This window comes from Nyctereutes procyonoides, unplaced genomic scaffold (assembly GCF_905146905.1).
Source record: "Nyctereutes procyonoides isolate TBG_1078 unplaced genomic scaffold, NYPRO_anot_genome, whole genome shotgun sequence".
Taxonomy (NCBI): Eukaryota; Metazoa; Chordata; class Mammalia; order Carnivora; family Canidae; genus Nyctereutes; species Nyctereutes procyonoides.
In genome coordinates this window covers 18010139-18026418 of record NW_026575033.1, presented here as the reverse complement: position 1 = coordinate 18026418, position 16280 = coordinate 18010139, and the positions used below count along the sequence as shown (strand labels likewise).

Below are 16280 nucleotides of genomic sequence, written 5' to 3'. Positions count from 1 at the left end.
CTGAGGTCATGGGATCGAGCCCTGAGTTCGGGTCCCTGCTCAGCAGGGAGTCTGCTTCTCCTTCTCCCTCTGCCCCTCCCTCTGCTTATGCTCTCTTTCTCTCTCTCTGGCATATATCTATATCTATATATCTATATCTGTATCTATGTATCTTTATCTATATATCTTTAAGACTTTTTTTTACGCCTAACAGGTTCTGGCATTTTTACCGACTTGCTGTGGTATTTCACAGTGCTGTGGATGTGTACACTCTCTCGGGAACTGAGAGAGTTATTTCGCCTTCAAAGAAACCATTATCTCCGTATCCCAAGGCCCTGAAAAATTTGTCTTTCCTTTCTTCTATGTAACCCACTCCCAGCGGACAGCTGTCAAGACAGTCCTGCCTCTGACACTTCTCCCACTGCACTTGACACGCTATATTCAAATGACTCATCCACTCATTTGTGTTCCTCATTAGATCTTCCCAAAGGCAGAAATCATGTATTGTTCATCTGTAAACTCTAACGAGAAGCATGTAGACTGGCATAGAAGGGGGTCATCAAGAAATGTGTGGAGACACAAGCGAAGATTGATAATTGCTTCCAGAGTTTCTAATCAAAAGTAATTATTGTGGCTCCAGAGCTCATCTTGTGAGTGAGAATACACCAATTAATATTATGGTTAATGTCATAGTAATATTACAATATAATTGCCACATTGACAAAGTGTGTGCCTCTGCAAGCCACATTAGAATGTCTAGAATTATTTTCCCTCTTTCTCTGAAAACAAGTATCTGGAAAGGTGAACATTTTCAGAACATTTTCTTTAAAGATGTGTAATGAGAGTCTCCTTGAGTGACAAGACAGGAACACAACAGTCTATGTAAGAGAAAACTAGAATATTAGAACTCAGCTGTGAGATAAATTTCTTCATCAAAAAAATCATCATAGGAGGGAAAGGAAATGAGGTATCACTCTATGCTTAAACCCCCCCATACCCTTAAAATTGTTACTGCTCCAAAAACCACTGATAAAAAGGCATACTTGTACATTTTCATTACTACTGACTAATCTTTCTAAGTAAAATTTCAGAATCAATGGAGACTCTGACATCAGGGTGATTTATGTGGGAATCCCAACAGCTGAACGAAGAAAGATTATGACCACCAGTGTCAAACACAATCTGTGTGAGTTCTCAGGAATAAAAGCATGTGGTTAACACTTGAATAATAAATAATCTTGACCATAGACTGCTCAACAATTGACACTTGAAACATGCCTGCAGACGGCAGAGGAGGAGACTCCAGAAAAAATAGCTGAAACTACTCCATTTCAAGCTGAGAGGAATGTTCTCCTTTTTTATAAGAATCCTTCTTCCTTATTCCTCCTTGTGAGTGCTACACAGTAGCAGCTTTGCCTTTGCCCCATAGCTTCTAGCATAGTACATGTAGAGGAGTCTCCAGAGTCTTCCATCCTTTTGTGTTTCAGTGGGGAAAAAACACACCCACTGTTCCACAGGCCATGGGTCTCTTTTTAGGCACTTCTGAAACATATGACATTGAGGAAGTCAACCTCTTTGGTTCTTGGATTTCTGGTCTCCAATATGAAGATAATCCAGTTGGGTCTGTGTAAAGTCACAGCACCAAGCTTTCAGGTCCATGCACATTCTTATTCTTCTTGCCCTTCTTGGAGACTGGTGTTTTCCTTGGCAGCAATTTCTCTCATTTAGCATTCACAGCACCTGTTTGTGCTTACTTCCTGCATCCTTTATTGAAAAGAAGGTAGTTGCTTCCTCTCAAGGAAAGGAATGGTTAGAAGACCATTCCTGTCTCAGAAATGATTTGCAAACTAAAAGATAAACCCTAAACCAAGATGGTAAAAATGTAGACATGATTTCTCCTGTGACTGATTACATTCAGGTAAAATGTACTCAGTAACATATAGGACTCCTAAGAAACCACCTTGTTTTATCATTCAGACTTGTGTTTTTGTTTTAATTTATAAATAATAAAAAAACTTTTTAAAAAAGTAAAATTAAAAAATAAAGCCATAGGGGCAACTGGGTGGCTCAGTCTGTTGAGCGTCCAACTCTTGATTTCAGCTCACGTCATGATCTCAGGGTCATGAGATAAAGCCTGTGTCGGGCTCCGTGCTCAGTGGGTAGTCTGCTTAGGATTCTCTCTCTCCCTCTCCCTCTGCTTCTCCCTCATTCATGCTTGCCCGCGCTCTCTTTCTAAATAAATAAAGAGGGAATCTCTGGGTGGCGCAGCGGTTTGGCGCCTGCCTTTGGCCCAGGGCGCGATCCTGGAGACCCGGGATCGAGTCCCACGTCGGGCTCCCGGTGCATGGGGCCTGCTTCTCCCTCTGCCTATGTCTCTGCCTCTCTCTCTCTCTCATTCTGTGTGACTATCATAAATAAATTAAAAAATTAAAAAGAAAGAAAGAAAGAAAGAAAGAAAGAAAGAAGAAAGAAAGAAAGAAAGAAAGAAAGAAAGAAAGAAAGAAAGCCATATCCCCTCCTAGCATATCTCTCCACACATCCTGAGTTGGGATGGAGGAACAGTCATGGCTGACATATGTGACCTTAGTGGTTAAAGGGCAGCTCAGAGAGGAGGTCAGTAATGGAATCGGGCAGCTAAATAAATGGCTTTTATGGAGAAACTTAAAAGCCAATTCAAGGCTATTAGGGTTCAGATAAATATAGTGTCACTTAGAAGCTGTTGAGCATCTATAATCTAACAGCTGAATAGAAACTGGAGCAGATATAGTTGTCCAGAGCAATGGCGATGCTTCTTTGCAACCTTTAGGTGGGAGACTAACCATTGGTTGTCAGAGATGGACTTCAGAGAATTCAAGTGAGCTGAAAGGTACACATTTTTTCTTAAAACGTACACATTTTGTTCTTATTTTAGCATTTTGTAAACACAGGAAATCTATTTTTTTTAAATAAATAGAGCTGTATTCTCTTTTGGCTTTTTTTCATATTATAAAAAGTAGGAAATAATGGTAAGAATATTAAAGGTAGCTCTGGTCAGTCTGCTCTCTCTAGGCATTCATCCATTCATCTATTACATATTTACTGAACACCTATTATGGACTAAACGCCATGCTCCATGCTGGCCATACTGACGGAGACACAGCCCTTGTCTTTGAAGAGTTTCTGGTCCCATAATTGAAACAGAACGTCAATTGCACTGTTGTCTTGACAAGAAGAATAAGGCTAGGTAAACATACTGGTGTGCTAAGTACTTTACATATGCTAACTTACTGATTCTTCATTACAGCCCTGTGAGATAGGTGTTATCCTGAGGAAACTGAGTACTGACAGGTGATCTATCTCCTAAGACAGAGCCAGGATTAGACACCAGGCAGCATGGCTTCTCAAGCATATAGCCTCCATGCATGAAGCAATTCTAGTTATGCTACCTGGTTTTGCTAATTACTGATGTTACAAATTATATCCATCTCCTTGCTCATTCTTCCCATCTTAAAATTACCATAAATAATCTTTCCCTCAATACTGCCACACCATAGTTCACAGCCAGAAGCACCACTATTTGATCTGAGAGTTTTTCCTTTCTTCCTTTCCCTTGAATAATAACTTAAGAGACTATCCATTATCTTTAACTTTTCAGCTCCCATTAACACTGAAATTGTTGGTACATGGCTTCATCCTCCAAAGCATCCGGTAATCTTCTCTCCAAGTTGACCAGTGCCCTAGTCCTTGCTAAATCCAACTACCTATTGGGCATCTGTGTTCCTTCTTCTCTCTGTAGAATTTAAAGCCATGGACCATACTTATTGTCCTGAATCTCTTTATCCTCTTCCTTCTATAATACCACTCTCCTCTGGTTATTCTCTCATCTTTCCCCTGTTCCTTAATTGTGGGTGTTTTTCTTTTAAAGGACTAAAATAAGAAAATGGCCATTAGGTGTTCAACACATTACCTACACAGTAAGTACAAGTTAGTGCTAGTCAGTCATTATTCTTATTAGTAGCTGGATTTTGAGGCATTGATGGGAGTTAGCCAGGTAAAGCATGAGGAGGGGGAGGGGGAAGATGTCCCAAGCAGAAGCAGCCCACAGAGCTTCACCTGTTTGGGCAGAGCATTTAGTATGAATGGTACACTGCCCAGGGTGAGGAGGTGGGGGCAGGGTGGTAAGGAGAGAAACAGAAAGTAATGGCCAGGTCATACAGGACCTTGTGTGCTAAGCTAAGACGTTAGAACCTTAGCCTAGAAGTTGTCATGGAGAGGTGGGGTCAGTTTGTTTTCTTTTAATAGAGAAAGAGAGAGAGTGAGTGTGCCAGTGTGTGTGTGTGGGGGGGAGGGGCAGAACGAGAGGGAGATAGAGAATTTTAAGCAGGCTCCACACTCAGTGCAGAGTCCTATCAGGCTCCACCTTACCACCCTGAGGATCATGACCCGAGCTGAAACCATTTCACCCGCTGAGCCATCCAGGTGCCTAAGGTGTGCTCTGTTTTAAGAAGGGGAGGGCATGATAAATTAAGCATTTAGGGGGTCTGGAGGATGGATAGGCTAGGGGTGGGCAAACTGGAAGCAGGGAGACAAGTTCATAGCAACTGCAGGAATCTGGGCAAAGTATGAAGCTGGCTGAACAAAGTGGCTGGCTGTTCAGCTGAGGAAGAGAGTAAGGATACGGTGTTCAAAGATAAAGGAGGCAGAATTAGGGATTTGGGGTGGGGGTGAGAGGAAGGAGTCTAGCACTGGTAGAAATGCTTATCAAGATTAGGAGCACAGGAGAAAAACCAGGAGGTTTTTCTTACCAGGAGGTAAGAACTACCTGCCCTACTCGTTTGTGTTTTCCTGATTTGCTTTGATTTCTTTCGGAGGTTGAGTCACCAGACCCAGGGTAACTAGTGTGCCTCTAATACTTTTCCCTTACTGTTTCAAAGGAAAAGAAGATGATTCCATGCAGAAGTAAATTATTGGGTTTTCCATAATTACAACACAAGGGTTTCTCAGTTTCCCTCTTCACAGAAATGTCAAGGGATGCAATGTTTTGAACAAAGTAACGAAGGTCTCCTCAGAGAATTAATCACACATCTTCTCCTGCTAATAGTTTATTTGTCCCCTGAGTACATTGAGCTGGATCCAGTAACAGTGGTTTTTAGACATACCGACATTTTAAAGAACTTCAAAATATGCATTCTGGATCAGCGTCAGTTAAAACACGCTAGTTAGATTCAGTGGGAAGACGGCGATCCTCTGGGAAGAGGGTATAAATTCTGTGTCTCTTTCAACCCCGATGCATAGTGTAGACAGCATTTCATCAGTTCACTGAGCTATATACACACCTTGCACCCTCAACCTGCAAGGTGTAATATTAGCCAAAACCTATACCATTTACCACTGTATCTCATATTTCTAGGATATCCCCTTGCAGCAGGGAGAATGTGAAGTTCTCTCTGGCCTTGGCTTTTCCAAGCTTTCTCTGGCAATGAGTGTGGTCTTGAAAAGTATCCCTCTGAATAAATGGGATTCTTGAAGAGGAGGAGGTGGAGGCGGAGGAGAAGGAGGAGGAGGAGGAAGAGGAGGAGGAGGAGGAGGAGGAAGAGGAAGAGGCAAGAATGAGCTTCTTGTTGGTATTTTCAGCCCAAAGCTTTAGCTTTGTGATGTACTTCCTGGGAGTGTGACACAGGCTGTTTGTGAAACACCCTCAGGGAAATTGAAACAGATATATTGCAGCCTGAGGAGGTGTAAGAGAGCTTTCTCTCACAATGCCTATATTCTGACTATTCAGACTTTTTAAAACGAGCTAATAATGCTCTACCGACCATTTAATTTATTTTCATAGGACTGTGTTTAAACTCGGAGACTGCTGATCTTGTCCTGTGACTTGGCTCATTCCCAAATGTGTGGTTGTCTTCACAATGGAGAGATTGTCACAGCAAGAGGGGACATGTGATGAAGCACATCAATTTGCCAGCTGCCAACTCGTCTGACTCTGTCTTCTCAGGTCTTTGTGTGGAGGAGACCTGGCCTTTCCGGAACCGAGGCCACACTGGATGCTCCTTTGAAAGCTCCCATTACATGGGGAGCCCAGTCTTATCATTTGTCATGATCTGTTTGCTCCCATACGTTGGGCCTGTCTTGTTTACCACTGTGTCCCCAGTGCTTTGGGGAGCACCCAGCAGTTAGTAAGGTGTGATAAATATGTAAAAGTGAGGACAGGACATATCTTCTGTTGCTTTTACCCTAGGACAGCATCTGGCATGTTAGAGATGCTCAGCAAATATTTAAAATAAATACATGTATGAACATATAGGGTGCAAATGTGTGTTTCACTATGACAGGATGAGGGCCATTTTGTTAGAGAAAGGATGAAGAAGGAATTTATTTCCCTTGACGTGTGAAGGGAAATTTTTAGTTGTAATTTTAAGTGCTTCAAATGGCCTAAAGAAAAGAGGTAGTTTTGGTTTTGCTATCTTTTATATTCCCAAGATAGATCATTATTGTGATTACTTGATATAATAGTGATAGAGTTCACTAGCTTTATCAGATAATATTACCATGTTCTTTACCAGGCAATCTTGTCTAGGTCAGCAGTAAGATTCTTTGCATCATTTAAGGGAAGATTTAAGGCTAATTACAAAAAAGGTATGTATAAGATTCATAAACTAGGAATAAAGGGAGAAAAAAGATCCAAATGTCTGCTCCAGTTAGAACGAACACCTGCTTCTTAGGGAGTTCATCAAACCTATCTGTATTGGGGCACCTGGGTGCTCAGGGGTTGAGTGTCTGCCTTTGGCTCAGGGCGTGACCCCGGGGTCCTGGGATCGAGTCCTGCATCGGGCTCCCTGCATGGAGCCTGCTTCTCCTCTGCCTGTGTCTCTGCCTCTGTGTGTGTGTGTGTGTGTGTGTGTGTGTGTGATGAATAAATAAAACCTTAAAAATTAAAACAAAACCTATCTGTACCCTGTGAAAGATCACACATATCCATAAAGAGAAAGGAGGTACACAGAGAATGTGGTGACCCGGTAAAGAGCCCTAATTCCAGGAGAAGTGCTTCTGGTTGGTGGCAGGTTTTATAAGGAAACAAATGAACAAGATTTACATTTCTACAGTGACCAATGAACTAGTAGAACAACGGTGTCAGAAAATAGTACATATATTCTAAAATTTTTTTCTTACTTTTTCCTTCTAATACCATAAAAGGAGATACTGTTGTCCAATTAAAAATGGAATTTATGAAGTGTGTTTTCCACAACAGACCACAGGTACATACGCCTTGTCTGGACTTAGTGAATAAATCATCATGCCTCTGTGAGTTCACTGTAGTATTTCATAGACTCTGGCCTCGCCTTACATCACAGGACGTGAAGGTCAAGTCTTTGAAGTTCTGCCTTTGGCCAAGTTGTAGCTTTGGGCTTATTGGCATTTTCTTTGTGCGTTATGATTTCAGTAAGAGGAGGCACTAGACCTCTGTATCTGGCAAATAAATGGCAATTTCTGATGCTAATAATAGCATTTATTAAGGGATCTTTTGTAATTTCAACCTCTCAGGTTGTTATTGTTTTTATTGTAATATCTCTTTTAGTAATTTTAACCTCACAAAAATCTGAAGTCTAGTATGTGAAAAGCCACTTTTCAGATTTATGTGATTTTTAGCACATAAAAATGTGACTGAGATCTTGAGGTTTCTACAAAAGTTTAGTGATCTACTTCCAGGGTTTCAGTGATAATAAATCAGCAATATTTATCCTTTGATGTCTACAAGATGGTATTACTTGGCCAGCACCCACTCTCCTGTGTGGAAGAGATGAGAGGCATTTAATGTTACTGTGGAAAATACAAAACAAACAAAAGACAGCATTCATTCATTCATAAGGACTTGACTAAGAGAGCCCAAACCCGATCCTTCAGAAGTGGGCAGATTGCTAAATGATGGAGAAAAAGCAGTGCTGGGGCATCAGGGTGGCTCAGGGATTGAGCGTCTGCCTTTGGCTCAGGTCGTGATCCCAGGGTCCTGGGATCGAGTCCCACATCAGGCTCCCTACAGGGAGCCAGCCTCTGCCTCTGCCTGTGTCTCTGCCTCTCTCTGTGTGTCTCTCACAAATATATATATATATATATATATATATATATAAAAGAGCAATGCTGTTCCTCATCCAGTTGAAGTACCAGAAGGCACTACTATGGTTTCCTAATGATCCTTGGAATTAAAATTGGTAAAATGTGAACCTGAATAGTTTATATAGAGTTCACGCCTAAAGCCTGTACTGTCAGCATTTCAATTATTCTAGGATTCTCAAGGTGCTGTATACATGCATAGAAGAGTACATAGCTTGTTTCAACTTGTCATGTTCTCTGTTAAGATACCTCTTACTATCTTTGAGTAGTACATGTAGAATCAGAAGGCAGTTGTGTATGGTCCATGAGGTGGGCAGCTGAATGGTCAGTGCCATGGTCCCTCCAATCTGCCTAGCTAGATGCTTTCCAGCTATGTGACCCTGAGTAAGTCACCTAACCACTCACAAATGATCAAATGGACGCATAATAAAACCTCACTTGTAGTTTGTGTGTCTGTGTGTAAAACGAAATAATTCAAGCAAAAAGCTTAGCACACCTAAGAAGATGCTCATGTCAGTTATTATTATTTTATGACATCTATGCTATCTATGAAGCCCTAAGAAATAAAGACATGAGTTAATTTAGTATTGTGACCAGTATGGTCCTACTCAAGATCAAAATCTTAATGTCTTAGAACCACCTTAGCCAACCACACGCCTGCAGATTTACACCTCATGCAATTTAAGAGCTTATTTCTGGGCAGACTGGCCCTGTGTCCTGGCCTGATTCCCTGTGCTCACTTTTCTGTGAGCCACAAAGTCATTCTTCAATGTAAGTTATACAAAATGATTAGCTGGTCTCATAAAGAGCTCTGGAGCCTCTGCATCTTCTGGTAACAGTAGTGAATGTTTTCAGGTGCCTAGCAGGAGAGATTCAAGTGGCTGCTTGTCAAGTGTGTGTGTGTGTGTGTGTGTGTGTGTGTGTGTGTATGTGTGTGCAGTCGAACCAAGCTCTCATGCCTTTCCTGCTGCGATCAGTGCACTGTATCAACAGTTTTTAAAAGACTAAGGGAGTTCACAGCAGTATAGCAGCAAGGTCGTTTAGAACTACTGACCAAAACAGGTTGAGTCAAATGTACTCCCATTGCTAATGAACTCCCTTTGGACTCTAGCTCATGTGCCTTATTTTAAAACATGCACCTACTGTGCAGCTGTTCCGTGCTTACAGCTGGCCTCTGGGCTCTGAGGCCAGCTGGGTTCAGAATTAGGTAGAGAGGACCAGGAATAGGGACCCGGAGGGTCCCCTCACTGGAAGTCTCACTTCTCAGGACCCTCCTAACTCAGATTTAGTGAATGACTCACTCATTCACATCCACAAATGCTCTTTTTCTTACTTTCTCCCACTCATGCGTTTGTTAATAATGAATTAAGCCTGTAATTTCGCACACCCGCCAAAACCGTTATAATTTTAAAAAACGATATGAAGTAACTTTTTATATAAAAGGGCTTAAATTTAACTGAAAAGTTATATAAAATGAGGGAACTAAACCGCACCATTTTAAAGTTACTCTTTTTAAAGATTTATTGATTTATTTGGGGGGTGGGAAGGGGCAGAGGGAGAGAATCTTCAAGTAGACTCCCTGTGAGCTCAGAGCCAGATACGGGGCTCGATGCTGCAATCATGACCTGAGCCGAAGCAAGAATCAGATGCTTAACCAACTGAGCCACCCAGGGACCCCAATGTTAGTTATTTTAAAAAGAGGCAATATCTAAAACCAGTTTAAAAAAGGACCTAAAAGGGAACTTACTGTTTGGCAACTCCAATAATGTGCTTCATTTTGCACATTCCCACAATTTTCTTGTTATATAACAAGTGATACTTAATGACTCATCTGCAACTAACAGCCCTCAAATCTGTATATTAATATTTAGTAGACAGATATTCTAATAACCTTTAATGATTCTACTTGCACACCTAAACTTATTAGAAACACGTGAAATTGTATTTAGTGATTTACACTTTTACCCTCTCCTCTCTTTTTCATGGGTCTCATGTATCCTTCTGCTTCCAATTATCACCATCAGGTGGGCAACTGTGCATGTAACACAAATCCCTAACTCCAGCTTTGTTGGTTCTATATTTATGGAGTCCTACTGCCCAGGTTCACTGGTGAGAACCCATAATGAACTTGAACTTGGTGTATTTAAATAGAATTGATACATTTTAATAGCATTTCTCATCTTCTTGAAATCACCTTTCCCTTGGCCGGTTCCCTCACCTAACCTCCTATAATACATGGGACCTCCCTTCTTTGAACCTGTCGAGTACATAGTTTTTTTAGAAACTTATTTTTTAAGTTTCCCTCCTCCCTCCTCTCCGCAGGTATTTTTAGTAGCAATTTGTTTCCTTGCCAGCCTCACTGTCTCACTCTATGCTTTTGGTTCTAATCCTGTTCACTTCCATGCTATCGAATTTATAACCTCCCAACACAGCTCTGATTGTTGTGCTCTCTTTTCAAACACTTCCAGGTGCTTCCTATCCAATAAATTCAGAACTTCTTATCACAGTCAATGGCACCATGGGAGGCTTCAAACCTCTTTCTCAGACTCTATGCTCATAATGATGCATACCTCTCTTTTCTTTAGTGAGGTTTTAAAGTGCTTTCATACAGATCATGTTCGGGCTGCACAAAAATTCTGAAAGTAAGAAATTCAGGTGATAATATCCTCATGTGTCATTTGAGGAAAACAGACCTGAGAAGACAAGTGGATTAGTCAAGATTCCTTGACTAAAGAATATAGCAAAGTGTATCTATAGCCTGGGTCTGAGAGTTGACCCATGGAGTTGGGCACTCAACCTTCCTCAGAAAGGCACCCTGGTCAAACTGAGTGGTTCACTGGTCCTAGAGCCCTTCCCTCCCTCAAGGTTTCACCTATGTAATTTTGAAATACTTTGTTCTCCATTTACCTGAGTCCTTTCTGTCTGTGAAAGCCCTTCTCTGTACCCCTCTGACTCACAGAGCGATCACGCGATTGCTTCTTAGTCTCCCTTTTACTGTTTCAAATTATTATTAGAACAAAGGATTCTCATGTAACCTTTTATGCAGCACTTAGTTTTTGTTTTTTTTTTTCTTTTCTACCAAATAGACTGTAAGCATTGTGAGATTCTGGCCTATGTCTTAAATGTCTCTGTAGCTCCCTACCTACTGCACTTTGTGACTGCACAACAAATATTAGCTGTGTGTGAATATGATACGTGGGACTCAAATTTTTTTAGATGGTGGGATATTTCATTTATTGTTTTATGTTGTTGTTTTTGAAGTGTAGAATACCTACATCATTGTATCTAGAATCCTTGCCATGTGGAAAACCCGGTATAATCTTTATCATTCAGTGCACTGTGGCAATACCTTTCACTCACTGAACCTCCATTGGCATTCATTAAATCCTTAGCATCACCAACTGTTTTAAATAGTCTGCTAATAGCTGCAATGAATTAATGATCTTGAGCAGTTAGAGACTCATTTTCCCATGTCTTGATTTTTAATATTGTTCTAACTCAAGCATACTAAATCAGAACGTAACCTTGTTTTGTCAAGCTGTTACTTCAACAGAATTTGGCCCGATCCTTAAAATGACTGGTCTGGCTTTGCTGAATTGGAGCTTACCTTAATGCAAATAATACCGTTAAAGAAGAAAAGGGATGGTGACTGGGTCTTGAAGCTTGGCACAAATGAATAAAACATATTTCACCCACACGCTACATACCACAATGTATTTTTCTAGTATTAGAAGTGGTTTTTTTCTCTAAAGTAGTCCTGCTGTTGAGAAAGCTTTTCTGAGGTCAGTAAGCTTTTGAATGGCACTAAACTGAGTTACATTTACCATAGTGCTCACCACGCTGCCTCTGCCATGTCCCTGGCTCATATCTAGAATGGTAATTTGTCCCAGGTGGTCAAGGAAGGCAGCCACTTTAGCTAAAACCCCTGCAGGTTGTCACATAAAAGCAGAAAATGGATTTTGCTCAAATATTCCTTAATTAACTTCCAAAGACTGACAGCAAAGATGACTGCAATACTGTTAGCCTGGACTTAATACCCTTCCCAATGAACAGGTGCCGTAACCACTACTGAAGTACTGAGAACAGAAGACATTCATGGAGGATGCTTAGAGCCGCACAAAATGGCAGCATTATTCTTATGTCAGGGTGTAGCTCATGTGCAAGTCCCTTCTGAACACAACGAAGCCTTTAGCTGTTTCTTAAAGATTCAACACAAATTTGGCCAGGTGAATTTTTGCACTTTGAGCCTCTGTTATACACTCAAACCCTTGGCCCTGGGTGGGATCTTCTGATACTGGGACCTGTATCCACAAGTGGTCCAGGTCTTAATCTTCCCTCTGTACAAAAACATCACTTCATAGCTTTAGTGAGGAATAATCTAGCTTTGGAGAATCAATTCACTTTTTAAAATTCTGACCGTTCTGTGTTACAAAGTTCCAAAGACTATTTCTTTTTAGGGAATGGTTAGATCATTTGTCACCTGGTGTACCCATTATCACAGGAACAGACACAGCAACCAGAGCAAAGAGTGTTGTTAGAAAGTCAGGAGGAATGTTTCGTGCAGGTTATGTAACAGGCCTGAACGTATTCCCTACTCTAGTTACAACTTATGGTGACTGCAAGATTGCCTACCCTCAGAAACAATACACTTCCCCTCCCTACCAGTGTGGACCTATATTTATTCTTTTCTAGATTCTATGACAATTTGCCTCCCTTCGGTTGTCATTAGGTATTACTTATATTTTAATCCTCTTCATGAGTTTCAGGATTCATTATAGCCTAGTGATGAAGCACATTAAATCTGAGTGAAATAGACCTAATTTTAGGACATATATCCAACACTATACATCTGTGTGATCCTAAGAAATTTTCTTAGCCTGAGTCTAGTTTTTCCGTCTGCCAACGGGAGGAGATTGGGCTTTGAGATTTAACGGGATAGATCATGTAAAGTTCTTGGTACACAGCAAGTGTTCAGAAGTGATAACTGCTCCTTTGTATCGATATTGCAGATGCATGAAATCAGACTTTCTCCCCATTAAACCAGCATTCTTTCTTTTCTGCATGATGAAAGTACTTTCTGGCTAGCAGTATTGATTTCATTTATAAACTACGTATGGGACAGGCAAAACACACTTATAAGACGTCAACTTCTAAAATGAAAAAAATATAGGTAAAATTAGTATGCCCATTTTATCGATGGAGTATTAGAAACATGAATAAAACCTGACCAGACAGCTAGTAAGATATGAAGTATTCCAACAAAGATGACCACAAAGCAAACTCCTCTTAGATAAACTTTGGATTTATTTTTCACATTATTTTTAAAAATGAGTGAAATATTTGCAATGTTGAAAAAAAATCCCTCAAATAGACCTGTTAAAAATTTTCAATGAGCAAGAGAAGTTAAGATAATGACGTAGCTTGTTGCATGCTAGATATTACTGATTTATAATGCTTTATAGCACTTAGACACTGAAATGTGTTTAATTCTTAGATTCTTTCTGGATTTTCTTTACTGGGATTTCATACCCTTATAGAGACTACCTTCCTCTTCATTGTTTCCATTGTCTCCTTAGCATTTGTGGAGTGCACTCTTGTTTTTTAAAATAAGAGAAATGAGAAAAATATGCCTATATTATAAATAATACAAGCACTACTTTTGCATGTCCTCTTAAGCAATCTTCTCCCATGATTTTATTATCATCAACAGAGACAACGTGCAACAATGTCTCCAGTGCATGACTACGTCTGTCCTAATCTTCAGACCCATATCTCCATTCTCCTACTTCATGTCCAGTGTTTTGAAGCTGTGCAGGCTCTTCAAACTAACTCGTTCTAAAAGAATCCATTGTTTCATCCCTAAACCCATTGTTCCCCTGTTTTCCCTAGCTTGGTGAACTGGACCACTTTAATTCGACTTCCCTAGCTCGAAACCCAAACATTCTTCAGACTCTCCAGTCCAGTCAATGGCCAAGTCATGCCCACTCTTTCTCAGCAGCATCTCTCGGATGTATCCTGGGCCCTTCATCCTCATACAACTATCCTGTTCAGGCCACTGTCACCTGTCACCTGCATTTCTCCAATAGTCTCCTGAGCAGTTCAATCTATTCTATCCTCTACATTTTAGGCAGGGCAGAGTGATCTTTATAAAATGCAAATCTGATTTTGTCACTCTACTTAAAACCTGTTAGTTGTTCCCTATTTCTGTTTCACTAATAATATACAACTACTCTACACTGGTCCTCTGAGACTGACCCCTTCCCCATTTCTCCAAACTCCTTTGGGCTCTGTCAAAAGATTTTTGCTTCATCCACACTTCCAGTCCCCTGGATGCATCACATGCCCTTAGCCCCTGCACTTGAGAGTTGCTCCCCTAGAAAACTACTTTCCTTCTCTCTTCCCTGGGGCACTCTGATATTATCTTCAAATTTTAGCTAACACATCATGTTTGGGTTTTTTTTTTTTAATTTTTGTTCTGTTTTGTTTTAATATTTTATTTATTTATTCATGAGAGAGAGAGGCAGAGACATAGGCAGAGGGAGAAGCAGGCTCCCTGCAGGGAGCCCGATGCGGGACTCGATCCTGAACCCAGAGATCACAACCTGAGCCAAAGGCAGACATTTAACCACTGAGCCACCCAGCAGAGCACTTATCACATTTATTTTATGCATGCCTCTTCACCTATTTGTGTATCGCCAAAGTGGGAAAAGCCCACGGGTTTGGAAGCTGTGGTTCTCTTGTTTGCTGTTGCACCTAGCAGATGCTTGAACAGACGTACTCAGTTCACATGTTTTTGAATGAATAGATGTACGCAGGAGTGGATATTGGAGTCTCACAAGGTATTGTTGAACAAATGAATACATGTTCATTAAACAGCAATATTGTATTATCCAGAGATTCCATCTCCTGAGTTACTGCAAAGACTCTTTAAAACGGAAATTTTCTTCTCCCAAAGCTAAATTTGTGCTGTACATTATTAAGCTAAAAATGTTTACATCCTTAATTTTAAAAAAGTTAGGTTGGGATCCCTGGGTGGCGCAGAGGTTTAGCGCCTGCCTTTGGCCCAGGGCGCGATCCTGGAGACCCAGGATCGAATCCCACGTCGGGCTCCCGGTGCATGAAGCCTGCTTCTCCCTCTGCCTATGTCTTTGCCTCTCTCTGTGTGTGTGACTATCATAAATAAATAAAAGAAAATTTAAAAAAAAGTTTTAAAAAAATAAAAAAATAAAAAAGTTAGGTTAACAAATTTTGAACCTTTTTAAAATACAGGACACCATTTTATTTGTGAATAGGTAATGATGCATGTTTTGGCGAATATTTCTTTTTTGTGAATGCACTCAATGTGTATTTGCCTAGTTTCTTCATTACAGTGAAAGCTTTCTAAGGGCAAGGAGTCTTTATTTGTTTTTCTTTCTGTTCTCTTTAGAAACCTTGTGGTGCTCCCCACAATGCAGGACATGAGTGAAAGTTGAATGATTCAATAAAAAACAAGAGATTCCAAACCAAAGTATTTTGCCCCGATGCAGGAAGATTAATGGTGTACAGTAGCAAATATGTACCCTAGAAACATTTTGACTCATGGAAGAAGAGTAAACACATTTTTGTTTCCATATTTCTCTTCATATTTGTGTGGAGAGGTTATATGGTAGATGTATTAAGATGACTTTCTTTTTCTTTTTTTTTTGAAGATTTTTATTTATTTATCCATGAGACACACACACACACACACAGAGAGAGAGAGAGAGAGAGGCAGAGACACAGGCAGAGGGAGAAGCAGGCTCCGTGCAGGGAGCCTGATGTGGGACTCGATCCTGGGTCTCCAGGATCACGCCCTGGGCTGAAGGCAGCGCTAAACCACTGAGCCCCCGAGGCTGCCCTAAGATGACTTTCAACAGCGAAACAGAGAGGCATCTTGTTAAGTGATGATAATTAAGGTCAGCTATAGTATATTGGGGAGTACATAGTGGATGTGGGAGATATTACTTGGCTGAAGGACACTAACTCTCTTACTCAAAAATTCTTTCTGGCTTTGAAAGTTAGGCAAATGGTAAGGATAAAGATTAGCCAGATGAAACAAAGAGAGTGTTTTCTGTTGTTTGTCTTTTGTACTTTTGCATGAATTCTTCTCAAAAGAGAAAACTCAAGGCACAAGCTATTTCTTTTTTTCCCCTTTTTTTCATGTTTTATTTTTTTAAGTAATCTCTACACCC

At 40.5% G+C, this 16280-nt stretch overlaps 1 protein-coding gene across 1 annotated transcript in view; it reads right to left on the bottom strand.

Annotated features, from left to right (window-relative positions):
• Positions 1–16280, bottom strand: part of FREM2 (FRAS1 related extracellular matrix 2) — a 165789-nt gene that overhangs the window by 53527 nt on the left and 95982 nt on the right. The gene's annotated exons all lie outside the window — the stretch shown is intronic.